The sequence below is a fragment of the Hyla sarda genome, chromosome 3 (genome assembly GCF_029499605.1).
Source record: "Hyla sarda isolate aHylSar1 chromosome 3, aHylSar1.hap1, whole genome shotgun sequence".
NCBI lineage: Eukaryota > Metazoa > Chordata > Amphibia > Anura > Hylidae > Hyla > Hyla sarda.
In genome coordinates, this window is record NC_079191.1 from 367223263 (window position 1) to 367244309 (window position 21047).

Genomic DNA, 21047 nt, shown 5'->3' on the forward strand with positions numbered 1-21047 from the left:
CTCTCTGCTGACACCTCTGTCCAGGTCAGGAACTGTCTAGAGTAGGAAAGGTTTGCTATGGGAATTTGCTCCTACTCTGGACAGTTCCTGACATGGAAAGAGGTGTCAGCAGAGATTACTTTGGTCAGACAGAAAAGAAATTCAAAACAAAAAGAACTTCCTGTGGAGCATACAGCAGCTGATAAGTACTGGAAGGATTAAGATTTTTTAATAGACGTAATTTACAAATCTACAAAAAAGAAGGTTGCAGCAGCACTCTTGGTCAAAAAATAAGAGTCTCTCAGCGCACTTTTTGATCAAAACGTGTCCCCCATCCACCATGCGGAGGTGGCCTCACTTTGGATGGGACCCTAACACTCATTCCACTCACCTCTGCTGGGCATATGGCCTCTGACTGGGTGACATAGAGGATCCACTATCAATTTAAAAAAATACCTTCTGTGAACAGGGAGGGGTGCACAGCTAGAGAGGGTGCCACTCCCCCTAACTTGCATAGCAAAAAATTAATAAAAAAAAAAGATAGCCAGCACAAGTACCTAATATATGGGTACATGCTGCTGGGGCTAATACAAAGTGTACAAAGAGAAGGTTACAGCAGCACTCTTGGTCAAAAAATGTAGGCTTTCAGCGCACTGTTTAATCAAAACGTGTCCCACATCCACCACACGGAGGTGGCCTCACTTCGGATGGGACCCTCTCATGCTCATTCCACTCACCTCTGCTAGACATTTGGCCCATGCACTCATCTATTAGGTACTTGTGCTGGCTATCTTTCTTCTTTTTTTTTTTGCTATGCAAGTTCGGGGGAGTGGCACCCTCTCTAGCCGTGCCCCCCTCCCTGTTCACAGGATGTTTTTTTAAATTTACAAATCTGTTTAACTTTCTGGCACCATTTTTGTCTATCTATATTTAAAAATAATCCAGAAATCTAGCATTTTCTATTCTGGCTACTAGGATTAAAACTAAGATGAGACTTTTCTGTTCTGTACAGATCGTTTTTACATTAATGCCTTACTTCTTACCACAGATAGGAGGAGTACAGTAAAAGGTGACACCGTAGAGATATTACACTAAATCCCGAGAAATCACAGCAGAGATCAGCATCCCCCTTCCCTGTAGAATGATTTTTGTAAAGGTCTCCAATTCATCTGAATGGGACAGGTCTTATCTATGGTCCATGGGTCAGTACAGGATATCACTAAATGCTGTCAAAAATAGCTCAGACAAGATGACAGTCTCCATCACAGTGTCCAAAAAAATGAATAAAAAAATTTAATCAGAAAATAGGTCTAATCAGGGGGAAAAAATCTAGGCGACACATTTCCTTTAACTTTCTTAGTAATCTCTGGTATCTCTTTAGGACTACCAGCATTTCCTAATATATAGGTGGGGTTATTATAATTAGCTCCCTATATAAGTCTAGTTTATCCATGCCCCACTGACTTCCGTAGGCTGCATGGTCTTCTAGAGAGAGTTACTACTGTTTATCTTACTGGAGTTAGAGCAAAGTTCCTAAAGCTTACCAGAATTGTGTGTACCACTACAGGTTCCTACACAGAGGACTTAAGAAAAAACAAAAGGAAACAAAAAGCAAGAAAACAGGTAAATATTGTACCCAACCTTAAAAGGAACCTATCATGAGATTTGACCATTTATAATGCATTGCCGCATGTTATATATGGTAACATCTTATAATTGGCTCCCTTTAAGCCCCATCCCGCTACTTCCACTTTCCCTTAAATAGGCACTGTCGGATACAAAAACTTTTGATATGTTGTAAAGCATGCAAAACCAATAGGTTTTGCAATTGCTTTCATAAGAAAATTTTCAGTATTTCATACTCAAAAAGCCAGTCAATCAACTGCCCCCCTGCCTGCTTGGACACATACTAGTTCTGCTGTGTCCATGCATCATCACCTATGTCATGGACACACTTCCTTGATTCACAGCTGGCGTAAAAATCCTCCCACTGTCAGCTTGTGTCCCGCTACTGTCAGTGAGAACAAGCTGGGAGTTGTAGTTTTGCTAATGCTAGGAGAGATGTGAGCAGACAGCATACTGAGGGAGAAGGCGGAGACCTGCACAGTGAGGCCACGCCCCCTCCCTTTGAGAGGAATTCACACTAGTGAGCTAAATTAAAAGTGTAATAAAAAAATAAATAAAGGTGCTAGACACATACAAATTAGATGTACATGGTCAGGATTAGGTACTGAGTGATATATTTAAAAACATGTATTCTTGTTGTATCTGACGGGTACGCTTTAAAGCTCCTTCAGTAACTCATCTTCTGACCTCTTTTCCAACTCTTTCTGAACTCCTATAATCTGCCTTTGTGGACCTCCAGTCGGGTAAGGTGACTGTCTCCTGTAGGAACACACCTTCAGAATTTTCCAAAGTCTTCATGGATTTAACACCTCAAAAACTGCTCAAGTCAACATCTGCACTCCACAAAGATTAATTCATTTAGTGCCATCTACCATCTGCAGTCATCTACCTCAGGTACTCTTCAAGACCTCTGCCTCCACTATGTGGAAGGAGTTTAGTAAAAGGTACCCTTTGAGTCCCAGTGTCTTGGTTTGTATTGCACACGTAACATAAACATAATAGACCTTCCACACAGCCAAGGAATCATCATCAGCAAGCACCCAGGGGATATAGGCTATATAGCATCAGTGCAGTGCAGCCCCTCTCCCTTGATAATTGTGATATCTGCCACCCAGAGGCGTAGCTTGTAGCTTCAGGGCCCCGATGCAAAATCTGCAACAGGGCTCCATATGCCATTTATAATACTGCTCTCTTATGGGGTAGATGTGGTTTGGGGCTCCCTTAGGCACCAGGGCCCCGTTGCCACTGCTACCTCTGCTATCTCTATAGCTATGCCCCTGCTGCCACCTAAACTGTGACTTTCCTCACTTTGTGATGAGTGGGACCACAGGTACCAGTGAACACTGTCCCGCAAACGCATGTTTCCTGGGTGTCTATAAATGAACCCCACCATTCTTGCACCCTATACAATCCACTTCTCTGTTATTCTGTCTCATTTCGTTTTCTGCCAACTCTCCCCTTTACCAGTCCTTTCTTACTGAATTTCCAAATATTGGCTATGACATATAGGGCACTTCATAACCTATCCCCTCTATTACTTGTTTACCCTAAGCCCTACATAAATCTGATATGAATAGCAATAGTAACCCATCCAAGCCAGTAGCGACAATGCAGTCCAAATATTGTGGAGTTGGTAAAAGGCTTTGTCCTAGGGAAACCTAGGGACACAGTGAGGTATTGTAAATCATTGGTCATCTCCAAGATAGAGGCAGGAGGGTAGAAAATCAGAAGATATAATGGATTGTTAAAGGTCAGATAGGTTACGTAGTTTAATCAATCAGAGATGATGGGTTAAGGGTCAGATCAACACAGGCTGCAGAGAAGGGTCACCAGAGCAGCACAATTCCCTTCTCCGTGTTGGTCTAAGAATATTTACTTTATATTTGTGTATTGTCCGAATGACCATTTTACTGTTGCACTAAACAAAAGCCATGATGTAAATTTAATAAGTTAAAGGAGCTAGAGGATCAACCTATATATATACTAGTATATCAGCTTAGGTAACTGACTTCATTACCGTACATTGAACATAAATGAGTCTAAAAATACATGTTAAATTGAAATGATAGTGTATTAGCAGTTTCATGCAGGGAAGGTGCACAGTCTGGCCGTGGCGTAGTTCTATGTTGTTCTCATTATCAGCTGCATCTGACGTTACCATGGTAAATATCATTCTTGTCGCAGCTCCTATTGTTAGCCGGAAAATCAGAGGTTGGTCTTGTGCTTATGCACTGTGAGCCAGAAATGTTCTCTCCATAGACACAAAGGACTAAACTGAGTATTTTCTTTTAGATTTTGAGTATATTAATGTTATGAATATTCATGGTCACTCAGCAATTACATACTCAAATCAGTGCCAGTGTGTGATCATACGGCCATCTACCAGGGTAGAATACCCCCATACGCAATAGATAGTTGGCCAGCCTGACAAAAGCCTTTTGCTTTGCTTATTTTCTGCTGATATTCTATCTGATTGATGAGGACGAGTATGAATTATTGATGCACTACAAAATGCTGTGCGGGTATGGATGTATATACAATATACAAAACACACACAAGGTAAAGAAGTTGTTTTTAGCTTACCAATCACCATGGTCAGAATGGTGATGCCATGTGTGAGTTGCTTGCCTGATCGCCAGAAGTAGATACCTTTCAATTGATCTATCTTTATTTAATTCAACATTAAAACCAAAAAATAATAAATGCGTTAATGTGTTGTACAGATCAGGTTAGCATGCTGGCACGGAATTGAATCTCCTTTCTAATAATTTCATCTGGTCGGAGGTAAAAATGGTGGCTGACAAATCATTACACTGTTGTTTGAATTTTTTAATTGTGTTGTTTCTTCTTTCTGGTTTGCTGTGTTTCAGCTTGCTTTTCTATAATGTTTTCTGCCCGTTTTGTGGTAACACCTTTTGGGTTTTGCGGAAGGTTTAAATCAAGGTAGTATATATACTCCATTATGTCTTCTTTTTTTAAATGTTCTCAAGTGACGTCTTTACTGTGCTGTAAATGTTACTTGATCTCAATTAGACATTATTCATCAGTAAGGGCCAGGTGATCAGTAAGGGCCAGAAACGTGAAGGTTTCCTTTTTAAATGCTATGCACATCATGATGTTTTTAATCTTGAGAGAAATAAAGATGGATTGATTTTAACCCCTTTTAAGGACTTTTACTGTATAACCATTCTAGGTGGTCAAGGCTGTAATCCTGATGCGCAGAATATTTGCACATTAGCAACCAAGGGTGGTTTGGAGTAAATTCAATGAAAGTTAGGGGGCTATTGGTCATGGAGGTGCAGGACAGATCTGTATGCAGTGGAGGGAGCAAGATACTTCACGGGAGGGCAAAAACTCACAGCAGTATTGCAGGACAGTAAAAAGCTTGCAACCACCTTGGATAAATGCTGACTCTTAGCAGACCTGTGGAGTATTGCGGGGTCCAACAGTCTAGGCAGAGGAACTGCTCAGAAAAGGACACAAGAGTTAAACTACAACAACCAAGCTTATTGTGCCACGTTGTGTTCTTTCTGGCCCTGAAGCAGTAAAAAATTTAAAGAGTTGTCTGACTTTTGTAAAGTCGAAAAAATGCAAACAAAACACACAAAAAAATGCATATTTTGATGTTTTTTTATTTAAAGGGGTACTTTGGTGGAAACCAATTTTAGGGGAAATTCCTTGCAATTCATAGTTAGTGACTGATGTTTGATACATACATTTACGCACATGTTTGACATCCAAGCAACAGTTACAACAGTTACAATTACAATTACTAATTCTAAATTCCCCTTCAGAATTAAGTATAAGTAAAAGTGATGCACACCATGATTTTTATTTGGTTCTTTGTACCCGTGTTAGGCCCCTGAGACCCTGCAAGGGGCATATAACACAACACAATGTATTGTCATTAAATAGAGTATTACTTTAACACCACTTGTAGTGGACACTAAGTCTTATTATACTGATCTTTTATCCTACATGTGAGCTGTTGAATTGTGAATCTGTGATGTGTGCCAGTTCATCAAGGTTTTTGTTGGGTTTCTAGAGAAGTAGTTATATACATCTATGAACCACTTAAGAACTAACAGTTGCGAAATGAGCCGGAAAATACCTTGTACCATAAAAGTAAGAGGGCTCATGCTGTGCATTACTGTAGTCACAAAAGAAATGACATGAATGGTCCTTTCCCAGTACACCCTTTACTGTGCTTAGCAACAATGAGCAATAAACATTCCACGCAACTTGTTAATGAACAATAGCCAGTGATGGTACAAAGAAGCCTACATATACAGGAAGGAAACATCACCATAGCATCCATTGTCCTATGTAAAAAAAACTATTATATAAAGTTATACCTTGAATATGATAAATAGATAGACATATACCTGCCACACTTTCATTTCAACTCCAACCGTATCCAAGAACAATAAAATAATGACACTATTAAGTATTTGTGAATATTCCAATAATTGTTATCAATTTATCCTCATTTCTACAGTCATGGCTGTAAATGTTGGCACCCCTGAAATGTTTCAAGAAAATGAAGTATTTCTCATAGAAAAGGATTGCAGTAACACATGTTTTGCTATACACATGTTTATTCCCTTTGTGTGTATTGGAACTAAACCAAAAAAGGGAGGGGAAAAAAAGCAAATTGGACATATTGTCACACCAAACTCCAAAAATGGGCTGGACAAAATTATTGGCACCCTTTCGAAATTGTGGATAAATAAGATTGTTTCAAGCATGTGATGCTCCTTTATACTCACCTGGGGCAAGTAACAGGTGCGGACAATATAAAAATCACACCTGAAAGCAGATAAAAAGGAGAGAAGTTCGCAAGTTTGCATTGTGTGTCTCTGTGTGTGCCACACTAAGCATGGACAACAGAAAGAGGAGAAGAGAACTGTCTGAAGACTTGAGAACCAAAATTGTGGAAAAATATCAACAATCTCAAGGTTATAAGTCCATCTCCAGAGATCTAGACTTGCCTTTTTCCACAGTGTGCAACATTATCAAGAAGTTTGCTACCCATGGCACTGTAGCTAATCTCCCTGGCTGTGGACAGAAGAGAAAAATTGATGAAAGGTGTCAAAGCAGGATAGTCCGGATGGTGGATAAGCAGCCCCAAACAAGTTCCAAAGATATTCAAGCTGTCCTGCAGGCTCAGGGAGCATCAGTGTCAGCACGAACTATCCGTTGACATTTAAATGAAATGAAACGCTATGGCAGGAGACCCAGGAGGACCCCACTGCTGACACAGAGATATAAAAAAGCAAGACTACATTTTGCCAAAATGAACTTGAGTAATCCAAAACCCTTCTGGGAAAGCATCTTGTGGACAGATGAGACCAAGATAGAGCTTTTTGGTAAAGCACTTCATTCTACTGTTTACCGAAAATGCAATGAGGCCTACAAAGAAAAGAACACAGTACCTACAGTGAAATATGGTGGAGGTTCAATTATGTTTTTGGGTTGTTTTGTTGCTGTTTACTATGGGGATTTGTTCCTACAATGGACAGTTCCTGGCATGGACAGAGGTGTCAGCAGAGAGCAGGGTGGTCAGACAGAAAAGAGGTATTCAACTTCCTCTGCAGCATACAGAAGCTGATAAGTCCTGGAAGGATTAAGAATTTTTAATAGAAGTCATTTACACATCTGTTTAACTTTCTGGAGCCAGTAGATTGAAAAAAAAAATGTTTTCCCCTGGAGTACCCCTTTAAGCTTCTTAGCAAAAAAGTTTTCTAAGTAGTGAAACACGTATTAACTAATTTCTTCAGCTGATGTGACTCTCATACAATTTGCAATAGCAAATGTACATACTTATGTAGGGCAGAGAGCATGAGCAGCACAGTCATGAATGACAAAAGAAAAGCTGGATACAAAGAGATGTAAGAATCTAGATGTTGCAAAGAGTCACTGGTGCAGCGGGAAAAGGGCATACAAATAATATTCAGCACAGTCCCCTGCATATCCTATGTGTCTGGTCCTCTACTATATCTTCTACCTCAACAAAAAGTAGGACCCATACTGAAAAAGTTCAGCAGCTCATTAAGACACTGGGCTGTTCTTTCCCATCATGTAATCCTTCTTTCCCAGAATTGTAAATACACCACCTGCGGTTTGAGGGTAACATAGTACTACATGCAGTAGCCATGCGAGTATAAAAAGAGAAGGATTTGTAAACCAGCATCTCCTGCGGTGGCCTTTGTAGCTTGCAGAGATCTGAGAAGCATTGAGGGAGGACCCTGCAACGCCCCTACCATGGCTAAAACTCCTTTGAATAGAAAACCTATACAGTGACCCCCTCAACCTACGATGGCCCCGACATACGATCATTTCAACATACGATGTCCTCTCAGAGGCCATCGCATGTTGAAGGCAGCATCAACATACGATGCTTTTGTATGTCGGGGCCATCGCATAAACGGCTATCCGGCAGCGCAGACTGCTTCAGCTGACACCGGATAGCCGTTTACGGTGCCCCGTGTGGTCCGCTGACGATCACTTACCTGTCCTCGGGGCTCCGGCGCTTCCTCTTCGGGATCCTCTGCATCGTCGGCGCTCTCTATCGTCGTCATCACGTCGCTGCGCACGCCGTCCCGTCATCCGATAGAAGCGGCGTGCGTAGCGACGTGATGGCGGCGATGGAGAGGGAAGATGCTGGGGAAGCAGAGGCCTTACCGGAGCGTCGGGGACACCCAGGGGACGCGGTGACAGCGATGGAGGACGACATCCAGGGCAGCGGTGACGAGCGGTAATGGTCCGGAGCGGCGGGGACACGTGAGTATAACCTCCAATACCAGTGGTCTTCAACCTGCGGACCTCCAGATGTTGCAAAACTACAACCCTCAGCATGCCCGGACAGCCGTTGGCTGTCCGGGCATACTGAGTGTTGTAGTTTTGCAACATCTGGAGGTCCGCAGGTTGTAGATCACTGTCCTATACTTTACATTGCACGGATCCCTCAACATGCGATGGTTTCAACAAACAATGGTCCATTTGGAACGGATTACCATCGTATGTTGAGGGACCACTGTATACATCATGCTTGAAAAACATCAGGACACGTGAATATCAACCAGCGATGGGATAAATTTTACTGTTGAAAAGAAAAAAAAATGTATTATGGCTACTAAGGAAACTTAAATAATCTAAACAATGAGATTGGTACAAAAACATTTTTTAACATTTATAACATCTGGAACAATTTAAAGTTTAACTTATGTTTTCTTAGTGATCGAGGGTGGAAGAAGCAGGAAAAATGGCAAATCAAACTCAATAAAAGCATTGTTTTGGGGGCCACAAGCCCACTACATATACATATCTTTGGCCTAGATTTTGTTATATAAAATATAAACCCACATTGTAAAGATTATTTTGGAGGGAAAGTTAGGTGTACAGAGATACTATACAGGATCATAACTTTTTTTTTTTTTTTAAATATCTGACTGGAAACTATTTTAATAGACAACTGCTACACTCCTAGGCTATGCAAGTCATAGTTTTCGATTATTTAGGTATTCAAGAGTGGCAAAATCCTGCAATGGCTGTATAATTTTTTTAATTTTTTTTTTACCTTTATGGTTGTTTTTGAGTTTTTTTATGGAGCACACTGCTAGTTGTACTTAAGTACTTACGACATTGGGGGGTGTTGGAAGTCCTGGAGTGTTTACAATCTCCTTTTACTGTACATACTTCTATTATACCTCTTCACTGTAACAATTACCACCTGGAACACCTACAATGTATCAATCCCAGCCCAGTACACCTTGTATCTACGTTATTTCCCTCCCTTTACACAACTCTCCAGGAGCAGTTAATACCTTAGTGCATGCTGTTTTCCTATATACCTGGATAGGATCACATGATAAATGTGCGCGTGCTTGCATATACTGTATGATGCATATCATTGCTGCACATTTGACAAACTTTGCGTAAATCAATAGTACATTCACAATTACAAGCAAATACAAAAAAAAAACAATTAAATACATCTTAGTTAAGAAAAATGCCTTTTTCTCAACGTATTATTTTCCTCCTCGACTCCCAACTCCAAACTTAACATTCACTCTGAAAAACTGCTAAAAGTTAATCTTGAGAAAAGATGAACTACCATCTCACTGAGGGATCATGTTATATGTTGTCCCAAAAAAGCAAGAGGCAAAATTTCAGGAGTCAAACTCCCACTGATCTATTAGGATAAGCCATCCATTTGATAAGGCTGAAAATTCCCTTTAACTTTATGCATTTGGTAGAGTGTGAAGCCCATTTTGAGCTTTGCCATTAGGCCCAATGATCTCTGTATACACTTGTGCATCCCAGCTATATGAGAGAACTGCCCAGTACCACGACTTAAGTCATTATGACAAAGAATTAAAACCAGGGCTCAAGTCCTGCAGGAACACATGGAAGCTGAGTTCCTGCACTTTTTCCACAGCAGGAACATCATTCCCATTAGAAGGATTCCTGCAAGACCAGCCCTTGAGTCGAAATCTTGGGTGAGTTCCCACATTTTTTTTCCAGGACTTGACCTCTGATTAAAAATAATGTCGTTTAGTAACTTAAACTCTGAAATAGTGTGGTGTCAGGTGAGGGTAATGTGTAATTAACCGTTTCGTGATGCCAGGGCGTGGTTGACCTATGCACCACCCGAGGTAAACCAGCTTCTCCTGTGCCAGGCACGGGGCAAATAATTCCTCCGACGCAAGGTTATTTATAACTGGTTTGCTTTCCTGAGGTTGGTAAGATGGTACAATCCGTTACAGCTCAGATTAGCATGAAGGGGATGCAGGGTGAACTTTGGGAAGCTTATCAGCTTTCTGGGACTTATAGTTGATTGCGCTGTATAAGACTGACTTGACTTGCATGCAGCCCATGCTAGACTGTAGTTACTTGGACTTGACTAACTTGACTTGAATTGATCCCCGGACTTGGTGCTTACCGCAAGGCATTGACTTTCACCTGGGTAGTGGGGTTAACTGGTAGTAGATGCATGGTTGCTGGACTAGGCCTCAGGCCTCCTTCAGGATCACCTCACAGACAGACTTCACACTTCACCAAACTGTACCACAGAAAGAGAGAGCAAACTGAACTCTGACCTCACTATATATGGGAGGAATTTAGAGAAATCCCATTGGCTGGATAAGCCACCTGGTTCACCTCTGCATATTCCCCTAACGACAAGGTTCATAGCAACAGGTTTCTTAAGTGACAAGTGCATAGAAAATACTAATACATTAACCATTGCATAGCTTTGTGTAATACTGTGAATAATAGAGAATCCTAAGGAAAGCAGGCCCAAGACAGATATTGAAGCAGCATCTGCCACACAGGATGGGCAGGAGTACAGAAGAACTCATGATTATGTACTGGGTCACCACAATAGCAAAGAGTTAAACACCTAAAAGAATTAGCATTGGGGCTCATGCAAATAGCCTCAAACAGACGTCACCAAGCATTACATGTACAAAGATTATATCCACTACATGCAATGTTTCTAGGGATGAATAGCTCCTTACAAATTAAGTCCAATGGAACATGCTACAACCTTTTTTTTTATTTATTTTTATTCATGGGTAACTTCTATCAGCAAATCATTTTGAATTCATACAATTGAGAGGTTGTATGGAACCTTACTACAGTCATGGGCACATGATCTAGGCAAAGAGCATCATACAGCCCTCCATCACAGGGTCTACATGCAGAAATGGATTGACTTCAGTGATGTCCGGATGTCCTTTAATTATTTTTCGAGCTGTATTTATTCTTTTTGACTAGATATCTAGGGAATGTTCAAAACAGTGGACGTTCCATTTTCTATAAATAGCAGTTTGGCTTTAGGCTTGTATTACCCTTGTACTCACGTTCTTCAATTGCCCATTTATGCTATACTTTTTGTATGGTGACACTCCTTGGCTGAAGGCTATTTGGTGTCCTAAATACTTTTTGAAAATAGTAAAAAAAAAAAAATTCCCTTTATAATTATGAGATATTTTAGAACTTTTGCATTTCTCGGTTTCAGGAGAAAAAAAAAAAGCCTCTACTGTTCAACTTGCAGGCAGGAAAAGCAGAAAGACATGAATCGATGACAATGTCATTATTGCAAAACTATTAGGTTCACATGAATGCACCGTGTATAGATATCTGGACTGACACCATTTAAAAATGAATTTATCTTAACTGGAATTTAAATAGCAGAATAACAGTTGTAGCAGTTTCCTCTGTTAGAGGTGTACATAGAGGTCAATGGGGTACCTTCTTGTTCCAGTTAATAATACCATATGAATTACTTATGGTTAGAATACAGTGACCCCCGACCTATGATGGCCCCGACATACGATCATTTCAACATACGATGGCCTCTCAGAGGCCATCGCATGTTGAAGGCAGCATCAACATACGATGCTTTTGTATGTCGGGGCCATCGCATAAACGGCTATCCGGCAGCGCAGACTGCTTCAGCTGCCACCGGATAGCCCTTTATGGTGCCCCGTGTAGTCCGCTGACGATCACCTACCTGTCCTCGGGGCTCCGGCGCGTCCTCTTCAGGATCCCCTGCATCGTCGGCGCTCTCCATCGTCGGCGTCACGTCGCTGCGCACGCCGTCCCGTCATCCAATAGGAGCGGCGTGCGTAGCGACGTGATGGCGGCGACGGAGAGCGAAGATGCTGGGGAAGCAGAGGCCTTGCCGGAGCGTCGGGGACACCCCGGGGGCGTGGCGACAGCGATGGAAGGCGACATCCAGGGCAGCGGTGACGAGCGGTGACGGTCCGGAGCGGCGGGGACAAATGTGTACAACTTCCTATACCAGTGGTCTTCAACCTGCGGACCTCCAGATGTTGCAAAACTACAACTCCCAGCATGCCCGGACAGCCGTTGGCTGTCCGGGCATGCTGGGTGTTGTAGTTTTGCAACATCTGGAGGTCCGCAGGTTGTAGACCACTGTCGTCCTATACTTTACATTGCACGGATCCCTCAACATGCGATGGTTTCAACAAACGATGGTCCATTTGGAACGGATTACCATTGTATGTTGAGGGACCACTGTATTGGATTCATTCCCCACTTATTTGCTTTTTTTTGCAGGGCCTATGGAGTGGGGATTATTGCAGTCAACCTGGTTTAGGCCTCCTCTTTTGGGAACCTTCTAGCAGCCTCATGGGTTGCCTCTATAATACACAGGCCCCTTTCCCTCCATCTCTTGTATGTATTCAATTAACTGAATAGGGGCCAACAGAAGAAAATAATTATGTTGGTCTTCAGGCATTCACAATGGTGCTCCTTGTCATTTCTATGAAGTCCTCTGCTACTTTTGCTGACACAAATAATCTTTGGCCTCTATGACAGCAAATGTGAGTGCAATTGATTATATATGTTCTCTGAAAGTTTGTAAGAAGAAATGGGGCATTAAACAAAACCATACATTTTCTACAACACCCGACATTCCTTACCAGCAGTCTGCTCTGGTGCGGTATATAGCATACACTGAAAATCACATCAGTATACTTGCTCACTGGTAGTAGTTTATTTTTTATATTTTTTGGCACATCTTCTACTTTGCACAGTTTTAAAAAAGTGAGTAAGAGTGAAGGTAATCTTTACAATTGAAAGGTATAAAGACAAATATCAGCACATGTCGGCCCATTGACTTCAATGGGTCAAACGTAGTCTAATTGTTACTGTATCTGCTCCATTTCCCACACGTATGCACTTTCTCAGCAGGATTCAAAAATATGGTTGACAAAAAGTGCATACTTTAATCATATGGAGCGAATACAGTCACAATTAGACTTCACTTGACCCAGTAAAGTCAGTAGGCCAACTAAGGCTATATGTTGGCATCCAGGGGTCAAGTTCTGGGAAAAAAGTGTGGGAACTCACCCAAGATTTCCACTCAAGGGCTGATCCTGCAGGACTCCTGCTAATGGGAACAGTGCTACTGCTGTGGAAAAAGTGCAGGAATTTCGTTCCCATGCGTTCCTGCAGGGCTTAAAGGGGTACTCCGCCCCTAGACATCGTATCCCCTATCCAAAGGATACGGGATAAGATGTCAGATCGCCGGGGTCCTGCTGCTGGGGACCCCCGGGATCTACCATGCAGCACCCACCTTTAGTGGCTTCCGGAACCGCTGGAGGTCCTCAGGCTGAGTCTATCTCGACCACGAGGACGGAGCATAGTGACGTCACGGCTCCGCCCCCATGTGACGTCATGCTCCGACCCCTCAATGCAAGTCTATTGGAGGGGCGTGACAGCTGTCACGCCCCCTCGCATAGGCTTGCATTGAGGGGGCGGAGCATGATGTCACACAGGGCGGGCCGTGACGTCACTATGCTCCGTCCCCGTGATGGCCAGTAATCAGACCCGGAGCGAACACGCTCCAGGGACTGATTCTAACGGGGTGCGGCGTGGAAGATCACGGGGTCTCCAGCGATGGGACCCCCGCGATCAGGCATCTTATCCCCTATCCTTTGGATAGGGAATAAGATGTCTAAGCACCGGAGTACCCCTTTTAAGCCCTGTTGGCATCCCTTTTCGACAGAATGCTGACATATAGAACAATGTTCTTTCCATCAAATGATGCCACAGCCAAATGTGATAGACTCCCATTATAGGTTTATAGGATCTGTCAGTCACCAGTAGTGCACATTGTGCAAAATAAGACACTGTTATGGTCCCATTTATGGCAGACAGAACAGTGGTACTGTGAACTAAGGACACAATAACGTGAACAAAGCCGCCTTATCTTTTAAATATACTACAACTGCTTAATTTAAAGAGTCTCTGTCATTATCGGGACACGTCCAAAGTGCTGATTGGTCGGAGTGTTAGTGTTCAGAACCCCAATGATCTCTACTGTAGAAATAGCTACTGCAAACTTCACTCCCCAGCTGGCTGCAATCTCCATCAAGTTGCAGGAGACGGCCCTCATAGACTTATAATGGGGTATTCTCCTGCAACTGGATGGAGATCACGATGATATATATATATATATATATATATATATATATATATATATATATGTTTTACATGATGGAAAACATCAGCAAGCTGCTGTTTGTAGATCTTTTATTTTTATCTGGGACTGTTTCCTCTGGCTGCCGGGGCATGCTGGGGGTTGTAGTTTACAACAGCCAGGGAACCCTGGTTGGAAAACACTGGTGTGAGGAAATCAGTGGACCTAGAAGAACTACTGTAACTAGTGCTACTGTAAAAGGTTGTCTTGAGGTTTGTCCTCAATTTTGGGACAATAATTGTGAGGTTTGATACTTTCCTGAGGTTTATGGAGGAAACAGAAATTGTAACATGTAGATTGTTTTGATTGTTTATTAGATTTCTTTTGATGTTTGAGTTTTGTTTGTTTTCCAGGATACAACAAAAATGGTCATACATGTATCTACATTTACCAAAGGACCTTCTTTTGACATTTTTGCATTCCTTTGATTTTGTAATTAAACTTATGTGTATTTATGTGTTTTCTAGGACAACAATACATTTATATCACAGGAAAAAAAAGCTATAATAAACTGTGGGTATCTATTGCAGTAGTCCACATGCTGACGTAGCAATTTAAAATTTTACAAAAAAAAAAAATGCCATCAAATTGTAACAAATATTCAACAAAAAGACTACAGTGGATGCATTTAGATTGGGTAGGCTAGCAGGGCATGGGTAATTTTATCTGGATAATCATGGAATTATCATATTATAGGCATATCATGTGGAGTGATGAAATGCAAGTGACTACTTTCTATTAGATACTCAGTAGGGACTCAGTAGGGTTATAGGTTGAACTTGATGGACTCTGGTCTTTTTTCAACCTTATGAACTATGTTACTATGTTACTTACCTGAGATTGATCTATTTTGCACATATCTGCAGGCTTTAAATTGAATTTGCTAGTTATTTATTTTCTTAGCAGGGAATGTGCCCTGGGTATTGGATGTTAAGGACGATGCAGAAAACAGGTCATTGTATTTAGATACAGCTCTTGGGAAGTTAGAGGGGTTATCCAAGAATACAAAAACAGAGCTAATTTCTTTATTTAAAAAAAACAGCTCAACGTCTTTCCCCAGGTTTTGTGTGGTATGTCAACTTGGTTCCATTCACTTCAATGGAACTGAGCTGCAGAACCACAACCAACCTGGAGACAGATGGGAAGAGTGTTTGAAAGAAATTAGCTCTGTTTTTCAATTCCTGGATGACCCCTTTAACTGAATGTAGAGGGGAAGGAAAGCCTAAATATGTAGATATTAAGCCACTTACTCAGTTAGTTTGCTCTTCATATATATTAAACAGAAAAGCTTACAGTATGGATAAACAACCAAATAACGTAGCATGCAAAAATCCTTACAATTAAGAATTATTCATGGCCTTTTTTTTTTATTATACAGGACAAGATAGATTTTATGTACGGTATATAAAAAATAACATCAGTTTGGACTGAATACAACAGTAAAAGAAATGCATGTTGAATTCTATATTGACATGATGGAACAATTTCAATCACTGTAACAATATTTGATCAACAAACCATCATGAAAACGTTCCAAGAACCTTAAGACTTTTACCGTCAACACTAAATTCACGAAGTAAGCGAGATGAATGCAATTGTTTGCACAAATCCATGGAGATTAACAATGCACCAGATCTTAGTCAAGGGGTATAATGCTACAATATCCATAGAGCTGTATTTTTACAAATTTCTAAGTAAAGATACATTACATACTAATGTTTAAAACAGCTTCTGTTGTTTTAGCAAAGAAATTGCTTACTTATGCAATTTACATAATTGAAACTGGGATTTCAGGGGCTTCTCTACATGTACATAAAAGTTTTGTATGGATGATGCCTATTACATAGAGTTCAATATACCCAGCAGGCCTATAAACTTGCATATGTTTAACATATAATATTGCTGTGAATATCACTACCTTGGAAATAATTTAAAGTATGATATATACAACTAAGTTACTGTCTAAGCGCTATGTATAAAAAAGGGGAAAAAAATGACAATGGCCAATAATATCATAAATTGAAATTAATGTACTATTAAAAGTAAATTACACTGGTAGGTATGACTTACCAGATATGTCTAATCACATGACTTGCGAGCAGTGTGTTGCGTCCATGTTGTAAATAAGTTTAAAGGCATATCCTTTGGAAAGGAGTAGGATAAGACAAGTAGAGCCTTACTGTGTCTCTCTGTCTTAGTCTATCAGATTTCTCCACATGTGAATAAGCAGTGAGTGGTTTGGGGGAAAAGCAGGGAGGCAGGAGAGAGGGGGTGGGCTGGGAAAGCAGAAGTGAGAAGGGTTTTTTTTTTTTTGGCAGTCTCTTCTTCCAGCAACATTGCACTTTTAATACGGCCACCCCCCTTTTAAGCCTCTCTCCCACTCACAGGTTCATGGAACAGCCAGGCCTTGGATCTCGACAGACCTTATTACATAGTAAAGTTGTATGTCTAGATTTAACTACATAAGTATAATACCTGACATAGTTCAAATATGTGGCTTACAATAAGCATAAAACATCCAAGAAACATCAGTAGAATTATTGAACTTGACCTCTTATGGCTTAGCTATATCTGTGTTTGGGATGATCAGGGTGATAAGCAGAGTGGCCGCCATAATAATGCCACATGGAACATCTCCCAGTTTTCCCAGACTCTAAAATTAAATCTGCTAAGTTAAACAGTGATACATCCCACATTCCCCTTCAACTGTATAGTTAAGTTGTTGTCCCAACCAGAACTGAATCTTAGGATAGATAAGATAATGAACTCATCCTTAGGTGTGTCTGTGCCTGGTAGTTTGGTTCAGCTTTTTAACATTTTTGTTAAAATGCTTGTTAATTTTATACTGTGTGCATTCTATGCTGTTTTATCAGCATAGTTACTTTTATTGTGTGTTTTTCTGTTTTTCAGCATGAAGGTACAGATTTGAAAAGTAGAGAAATTGTAAAGGAAGTTAAAGGTATAATACATAGCTGTTCTCCGGACAAAAACTGTCTCTCCAGTGCCCCCTGTAGATGACTATTCTGTAAGTCATTGCCTGAGCTATAAAAGACTAAATTCTTGTTTCTGGTCTCTTTAAAGGGGTACTCCACCCCTAGCCATCTATCCCGGGGGTCCCGCTGCTGGGGACCCCCACAATATAGCATGCGGCACACACCTGTTTCTGCTCGGGAAGCGCTGGAGGGTCTGGGTCCCGACCACGGAAACGGAAGATCGTGACGTCAGGACTCCGCCCCTGTGTGACATCACGCCCGCCCCCTCAATGCAAGTCTATGGGAGGGGGCGTGATGACCGTCACGCCCCCTCCCATAGACTTGCATTGAGGGGGCAGGCGTGACATCACACGGGGTGGAGTCGTGACGTCACGATCTTCCGTTGCCGTGGTCGGGACTCAGACCCTCCAGCGCTTCCCGAGCAGAAACAGGTGGGTGCCGCATGCTATATTGCGGGGGTCCCCAGCAGCGGGACCCCCGGGATAAGATGTCTAGGGGTGGAGTACCCCTTTAAGGGGCTGGAGTCAGACTTACAGGTTGGCTATCTACAGTCAGTTTTCTTTTTTTCTCTTCTTTCTAGAAGAGAGCTATTTACATCAAATTATTAGGGATAAGAATCACAGAGAAAAAGCTCATATATTATTTAATATGTAAGCTGTTTTGCAAATAAACAACTAACCATTGACAACACCTAAAATATAATGTCCTCACCCTATTATCTCCTCAACATTACTTTACCTAGAAGAAATATTTATGGTGTACTACTATGAAAATTTTATAGCAGGCTAAGACGCTCTGTCCAAACATCACCAAAGACACTCATAAATGCCACCACTTCACTTCAGAAACATTCTCCCAGTGTGCTGAGCTGCAGTAACCAGGCTTGCCAGTACACAGTAAAAAGTTCACAGCGTAGATCCAGCTACAACAGCACTGCAAAACATCTATCTAGCAGGGGTGCAGGATGTTGGCACCCCGCTGATCAGCTATTTTGCCTGGAACATACCTTTAAGTCGAAAACTGGAGCTAATAAGGAAAATGAGAAATAGTGGGCAATGTAATATTTAAAGCGTACCTGTCAAAGTGTCAAAAAAAAGTGATATGTTAATCAATACCTAATCCTGATCATGTGCATATATTTATGTGTCTAGGACCTATATATCCCTATCAAATAGCATTTATATGTTGCTCACTTGCTTTGTCTTCTTGCCTTGTGGAGAGGGCGTGTCCATCTCTCTCCCTCACTGTGATGACTCATCTGCTCTGAGTCTGGGAGCAGCCTGGCAGACTGCAAATCACTGCACGGTAGTTTTTATGCATACATTTTCTTATCTGTTCCTAGTAAAGCTGGATGCTAATCAACATAGCTGTCACTATGTATGTCATTCAGATTTCACAGACTCCTGAATGTCTGCTCAGCTTCTTTGTCATTCAGGAGTCAGAGAAAGCTTTGGCTGTTCAAGCATGCTGGGAGTTTTGCAACAGCTGGAGCTGCAGTGTTTGTAAAGCATTATGTTAGAGCAGTGTTGACTTTAGCTGTTGTAAAACTACAACTCCCAGCATGCCCACACATCCTTGGTCTGTAGTTTTGCAAGAGCTGGAGGCACACAGCTGGTGAATACACAGCTCTAACATGGAGTATTACAAAGATTGTACCCCCAACTGTTGCAAATGTACAATTCTCATCATGGTAGTTGTAGTTTAGGAACAGCTGAAGGCTGCAGTGATGCAATGATGATCTCCTATAATGGATACCAACACGCTTTATGGCCAGTATTCAGTATGCTGCAAAATCCATAGTAGTCTGTCTGCATAAAGATGGATTTTTTAGTAAAATTGACACATTTTTAAAATAAATGTATATTTAAAAACGTCATCTTATCAGTAGTACTGCAAAATTTTAAAAGTTTTTCATAATGACAGTGCCTCTTTAAGGAAAGTGTTGTTGTGATTTTTAAACAGTTACATTTTATTCAGGGGTGTTGCTAGGTCTCCATCCCCCAATTGGCTACAGTAGATATGTTCCAACAGTAATCACCAAATTGGAGATCAGATAATCAGGGATACCGAGTCCCAAAAAACATAAACGTCTAAACATAAACAAAAAAACAAACAAACTGGGGATCAGAACAGATATACCACAGGTCCATCATGGTATATCCTGGACCCAGAATTAAAAACGTAACCTCTAATACATAAGTAAATGTACAAACATAACAATCCAGACATCAGGGCCGGCTCTAGCCATAGGCTGAGTAGGCCGTTGCCCAGAGCGCCCCCTTGATGAGGGCTCCGCCTGTGCCCACAGTTTTTTTGTGATGTCGGCAGGCTTCTCTATCCGGCCATAAGGAGCAACACATACACAGTTATTATTACTGTGATGGGATGTGACAGTGCTGAGCTACTGATTCCCGTATAGAGAAGCCAGCGCAGCACTCCTCCTCAACACAATTATCCAGAGCCTGAATCCTGCAGGATCGACCCAGAATTCTACTTACCCCTCCCTCCGCCTCGTCCCTCAACTGGCCGACTAGATGGTAAAGGTGAAGGACTTTTCATGATGTCACCATCATGTGACCAGTTACATGTAGGGGCAAAGCTCAGCCTTGCAGGATAGGACAGATGGTTGAAGGACCTTTGGTGATGCTATGGAGGAGGCGGGGCTGAGCTGAAGTATAGGTCATATGATTCCTGCACAGCCACTGTTGTTGTGAAGAAACCTCAGTGTCACCCCAGTAGTAAGGTAATTACATGAGGAAGGGGTTTGTTACATTGCGTTACCCCAGTTTTGAGGATATTACATGAGAAGGTGGTTTGTTACAGTGTGTTACCCCAGTTTTCAGGAGATTACATGAGGAGGAGGTTTGTTACAGTGTGTCACCTCAGTAGTAAGGTAATTACATGAGGAGGGGGTTTGTTACAGTGTGTCACCCCAGTAGTAAGGTAGTTACATGAGAGGGGGGTTGTAACAGTGTGTCACCCCAGTAGTAGGGAGAGTACATGAAGAGGGGTTTGTTACAGTGTGTTACCCCAGTAGTAAGGTGATTACATGAGGAGGGGGATTGTAACAGTGTGTCACCCTAGTAGTAAGGTGGGACGTGTCAAAGGGCGTAACCAGTGGACGGGGTCAAGTGGGCTGCAAAATTAACTTTTGCCTAGAGTGGCAAAAATCCTTGCACCAGCCCTGCCAGACATATATCCACATAAAAATACTAATCACAACAATCCACTACAGATGGTGCATTACTCGCAGATATGGAGATATATGAAAACAGCACCTGCTTTTCTCTCCACCCTTCTTTCCCTCTGGTCCTTCCCTTTGGGGGACCCACCTCCTCAGTGTGGCCCTAACCACGGTGGCGGTCCCTTTCTTAATTTCTAGTTCAGGATAAAACAAAAACAGGGGGAGGGGGGGGGGCATCTATAGCATGTCT

At 41.7% G+C, this 21047-nt stretch overlaps 1 protein-coding gene across 6 annotated transcripts in view; it reads right to left on the bottom strand.

Annotated features, from left to right (window-relative positions):
- LOC130362758 (golgin subfamily A member 6-like protein 22) overlaps positions 1–20642 on the bottom strand; it is a 127556-nt gene extending 106914 nt beyond the window's left edge. For 3 of the 6 annotated variants that reach the window (XM_056567740.1, XM_056567733.1, XM_056567735.1), the window contains exon 1: positions 16691–16819. The gene's annotated coding sequence lies outside the window, so the exon portion shown is untranslated. Of the gene's footprint in view, positions 1–10549; positions 10681–16690; positions 16820–20111 lie in introns of those variants that run through there. The other 3 variants (XM_056567739.1, XM_056567734.1, XM_056567737.1) reach the window with 3 other exon arrangements.
- Positions 20643–21047: the final 405 nt, after the last annotated feature.